Raw genomic sequence first — 5,886 nt, 5'->3', positions numbered from 1 at the left:
GGAATATTATGCAGTTGGCTTTAGGCTTAGTTTAGATTAATTATTCATAAAACAAGAGTACTATAACTCTCTTAATCTATTAATGAGTAGAGAAACAGCCCACACTGAGGCTTAGCCTGCAGAATTAAAGAGATTTTAAATCATTATTTTGCAGAAAAGCTTTGAATATCTTTCTTTGCCTGCAGAAATATTCTTTTATGTTAATATTTCAAGAAATATTAAAATAGGGTGATTATCCTGGATTATTGGGTGGATCCAATGTAATCATTAGGAGAGATCCTGTCCTCTCTCCCCATGGTTCTCCCAGTGGAAAAAGGGGTAAAGGTGGAGGTCAGAGTAATGTGATGGGAGAAAGAGTTGACCAGCAACTGTTGATAGTTACAGTAATTAACATTACTATCTAATCAAAAAAATTTAAGGAAAATTAAAATACATAACCTTTGGACCTCTGGCCTTTCCAGAGTCCAAGGTTAGATCTAGACATACAAAAAAAAAAAAAAAAAAAAAGGTTCTTATCTTCCAACGTTTGTATTGAGCAATCTCAGTGTCCCAGCTGGACAGGTGAGTCATTGACGAGCCTTCACCCCCAACTGGAAACTGATCACAGACGGAGTGGTTGAGGGAGTACCTTTGCTTTCAAGGAGAGAGAGAAATGAATGCAGTTTCTCCTGCTCTGCCCACTTTACAATCAGAAAGACTAAAAACCTGGAGACTCACTATGATTTGATTAATATTTCACAGTTAACTGGTGATTCTCACAGGAAACAGGCGAAAGTATCTTCACTTCCATATTATCAGGTGTTATGGGTTGAACTGGGTCCCCAAAGAGATATGTTCACGTCCACCTGGAACGTGCAAATGTGACTTTATTTGGAAATAAATAAATTTCGGGCCATTAGTGTGGGCCCGAATCTAAAATGATTGGTGTCCTTGTAAGAAGAGGAGAAACACACAGACAGAGACCCTCGGGAGAAGAGGAGGTGGAGACAGAGAGAATGCCGTGTGACTCCAGAGGCAGGGCTGGAGTGACGTTTCTACCGGCCGAGGAGCATTAGGGCTTGCTGGCCTCCACCAGGAGTGAAGAGAAAGGCCTGGAACAGATTCTTCCTTAGAGCCTTCAGCGGGAGCCCGGCCCTGCTGACACCTTGCTTTCAGACTTCTGGCATCCAGTTTTGTTGTTTTAAGCCACCCAGTTTGTGGGACTTTGTTACAGCAGCCCTAGAAAATGAACACACCAGGCATCCCCTTAAATGCCTTTCTTAAGAGCCACCTTGTTTTGTCAAAATTCTGCCTTGTAATTTATTCTTAGAGGAGAAATAAGATTGAGAAACCACCACTGGTTCAGATGATAATTTTTTTTAAGGTGTGGAAAAGCAATAATGAATCTCTATAGGAAGCAAATACAGTATTGATAAATGCTAAATAATGTTGCACTGGAACATGGCCTTTTTCTATTAAAAATGTTTCTGACTAATATCACCACAGTGTTTTTGTCTTCTTGTCTAGAATGGATGCCATTTTGTTTGTGGCTAAGCTCATTCATAAAAAGGCATTGTTTTCCAAAGATAATATAAAACAGTGGTTGGAGAATTCCTGTAATTTTTCTTCTGTGGGCCCCAGTCCATGACTGAGCAGTGCTGTTTGGCTATTGCTTGGGTGAGGAAAAGAAATACTCGGGAAATCCCCCAGTCACTGAAGTCATGTTTTGATAGGGGCAGAGACAGTCTCACTTGATGAATCACATTCTGGAACAATCCCCAGCTTTGTGAGACCTGTATTTTCTTTTCAGCTTTTTTCCTGAGAGCTCTTTCTAGAAGAGTCTCTCCCTCCAGTCTCTCCACTTAAATGCTCATTGGGTTAAATAACACGAACCCTGTGAAATCCCAAACTCTTTTCCCCAGAGAAAGTAAAGAGTGAAACAAAATACAGATTGGAATATGCTTGGAGAAGGAGGGATGTAATTTTTGATTCCCGCTCTATAACCCCCCATGCCTGGACCTTGTCACTTCCACCACTTCCAAACTTTATGCCACCATTTCCTCTTCCCAGTCCCACAGTTTTCTCCCCAGATGAGCCCTGAGTTAGCTCTCATCTGAACAGCTGCAATGGTTCTTCTTTTTCTTTTTTTTAAATTGAAGTATAGTTGATTTACAATGTTGTATTAGTTTCAGGTGTACAGCAAAATGATTCATATATATCACATATACACACATATATATATTTCTTTTTCAGATTCTTTTTCCATATAGGTTATTGCAAAATATTGAGTACAGTTCCCTGTGCTCTACAGTAGGTCCTTGTTGGTTATCTGTTTTATATATAGTAGTGTATATATGTTACTCCCAAATTTCTAATTTATCCCACGCTACCTTTCCCCTTTGTTAGCCATAAGTTGGTTTTCTATGTCTGTGAGTCTGTTTCTGTTTTGTAAATAAGTTCATTTGTGTCCTTTTTTTAGATTCCACATTTAAGTGATATCATATGATATTTGTCTTTTTCTGTCTGACTTATTTCACTTAGTATGATGATCTCTAGGTCCATCCATGTTGCTGCAAATGGCATTATTTCATTCTTTTTATGGCTGAGTAATATTCCATTCTATATATATACCATATCTTCTTTGACTGGGCTTCCTGGTCACAGCCTTTATTGACACCTGGTTTTGTGACCAGATTAATCGTCCTTAATATAGTTTTTAAAACATCACCTCCATTCTTAAAACTTTGAATTTATATTTATTGGGAGTTTATTATGTGCAGCATTCTGTGCTTTATTGAGACACCACGTAGGAAAATGTTTCAATAAGCATTTGATGTTTACAATACGTTGCTCTTTTGGATGGGGAGAGGACTTGAGCGTAGAGAATCTAAATTTGGGGTAAAGTAGGGAATGTGAGGAGAGAGCCTTTCTTGAGGCCAGTGGTTCTCAGACTTCGGCAAGCGTCAGAGTCACCTGGAGGGTTTCTTGAAACACAGAGTGCTGGGCCCACCCCCAGAGTTTCTGATTCAGTGGGTCTGGGGTAGGGCCCGAGAATTTGTATTTCTAACAAATCATCCGGGGATGCTGATGGTGGGCATCCAGGAACACACTTTGAGGGCCTTGTTCTAACTCATTCACCATGCCTTAGCTATGGTGTATAAGCTGTTCATTTTCTTCAGGGCAGTGGAGCTTTTTTAATTAAAACATTTTTTTTTGGTAAAATATACACAATATAAAATTTACCATCTTTGCTATTTTTAAGTGGGTTCAATAGTACTAAGTACATTCCCACTGTTGTGCCACCATCACCACCATCCATCTCCAGAACTTTTCATCTTGCAAAACTGAAAGTCTGCACCCATTAGACAATAACTCTCCTTTTCCCCCTCTCTCAGCCACAGTCAACAACCGTTTTACTTTCTGTCTTTATGAATTTGACTACATTAGATACCTCATATATGTGGATTGTACAAGTTTTATCTTTTTGTGACTGGCTTTTTTCACTTAGCAAATGTCTTCAAAATTCATCTATGCTGCATCAGGTGTCAGAATTTCCCTCTTTTTTTTTTTAGGCTGAATAATATTCCAGTGTCTCTATATACCATATTTTGTTTATTCATTCATCTGTCCATGGACACTTGGGTTGCTCCCATCTCTTGGCTACGGTGAAAAATGGTGCTATGAACATAAGTGTGCGAATATCTCTTTGAGGCCCTGCTTTCAATTCTTTTGTGTGTATATATACCCAGTAGTGGAATTGCTGGAGCGGTGGAGTTTCTTATAAAGTGCCTCGTCCTGTGGATTAAATGGGATAAAGTAGATAAGGAATCAACACAGTGCTTACACATAGTAACATAAACTTCTGCATCACACAGCCCTCTGGGCATTAGATCTGTATAAAATAAATACCCTTTGATGGTGTTGATGTTATTAGTGAGTATGGATTGTGTATAGGTGAGGCCAATTAGGTTTAAAAATATTTTGAAATTTTTCCCCCAACTTCACACTTGAACTGAGATAAAATTTTGCTGCAGACATAGGCACATCCTATTTCAAGCCTTTAGCTTGAATACTTGATATAACACTTGCTAAATGAGCACTTGTGAGAAATGCTTGATGAAGGTTGCTCGTGTGAATCATTAGAAACTGTGTTCCCTCACTCAACGCCCCAGGAAGTCTCTTTCCTGGAAAGTTCTCTTTCACCTCATTTGACTTCCCCTGCATGTACACTTGTGGGATGTTATGAAAGCAAGAAGGACACAGGGACAGGGGTAATCAGATTCACCATCAGCAGTGGAAGTTAAAAGTCATATGTGTGTCTTGGGAAAATGTGTTTTCTAGCCTGATGTTATTCACAATGTGGTCTGCAGACTGGCCAGTCCATCCACTCTTGTTAACCAGTCACAAAATGAGGCACGGAGCACACACTAGGACGGAAATTCAGGCAAAGCAACCACGGCACTACACTACATACTGCCTAGGCCAGCTGACTTTTTTATTTGTATTTATTTATTTTTTTGGAAAGAGTTTGTCAAGGAAGGGAAGAATGCATTGATTAGATTTTGACACAAGCTGCTTGAGTAGCACTGTCTCAGGTCACACTGGGTTTGTCAAGACAGTAAAAGCTTTATGTCCTCTGTGGGGTCTTGTCCTGTCTCAGACAGAACGAGGGACCCAGAGTGCTCATCTATCATAGCACTCATTGCACTGCATTGTAATGATCTTTTTTTTTTTTTTAATTTTTATTTATTTATTATTTTTGGCTGTGTTGGGTCTTCGTTTCTGTGCGAGGGCTTTCTCTAGTTGTGGCAAGCGGGGGCCACTCTTCATTGCGGTGTGCGGGCCTCTTACTATCGCGGCCTCTCCTGTTGGCGGAGCACAGGCTCCAGACGCGCAGGCTCAGTAGTTGTGGCTCACGGGCCCAGTTGCTCCGCGGCATGTGGGATCTTCCCAGACCAGGGCTCGAACCCGTGTCCCCTGCATTGGCAGGCAGATTCTCAACCACTGCGCCACCAGGGAAGCCCCTAACGATCTTTTTAAAATATCACAAGGTATTTATTTAGTATCTATTTTTTAGTTATAAAAATAAATAGCCCCTGCTAAGCCATGAAAATGAAGTTCTGATACCTGTTAAAACATAGATGAACCTTGAAGACCTTCTGCTAAGTGAAACAAGCCACTCACAAAAAGACAAATAACTCTATGATTGCACTTACAGGGGTTCCTAGGATAGTCAGAATCATAGCGACAGGAAGTGGGTTAGAGGTTACCAGGGCCTGTGGGAAGAGGAAGGGGGTAGTTATAGCATAATGGTTAGAGGGTTTCTGTTTGGGATGATGAAGCAGTTTTGGGAAGAGTGGTGATGGGTGTACAACATTGTGAATGTACTTAATGCCATTGAACTGGACCCTTAAAAAGGGCTAAGATGGTAAATTTTATATTGATATTATTATATTTTATCACAATAAAAAAGTAGAAAACAATAGTTCATGCTGGTTGGAAAAAATTCAAATAATGTAGATACATATAAGGCAAAATGTGAGTGAGAGGCCTGAGATAGGCAATCCTTCCCCGTCTCCAAAACCTCAGGACAAGATCCCAGGAGATTTGGTAATCGCTCAAAAGGGGCATGGAGATTGGTTGAGAAGGGGCCAACTCCAGGTGATTCCTAGCTTCGGGCCAGTTGAAGACATGCTGCTCTCAGAGAAAATCTACAGGAGGAAGAGTAAACACTTTCCACCACTGCTGGTAAGATCTAGTGCATTAAAGTGTTTCCTCAAATCCTGGCAATTATTGTCTAAGAATATATTGATTGAGCACACAGTTTAAAAAAGTGCACGCACCAGTGTATTCCCAGAGCCACAACACACCCGAGACACACGGCTGTGATCTTTTCTCCTTTGCAAA

The sequence above is a fragment of the Eschrichtius robustus genome, chromosome 9, assembly GCF_028021215.1.
Source record: "Eschrichtius robustus isolate mEscRob2 chromosome 9, mEscRob2.pri, whole genome shotgun sequence".
NCBI lineage: Eukaryota > Metazoa > Chordata > Mammalia > Artiodactyla > Eschrichtiidae > Eschrichtius > Eschrichtius robustus.
The sequence above is the reverse complement of the archived record's forward strand: the minus strand, read 5'-3'. Positions refer to the sequence as shown.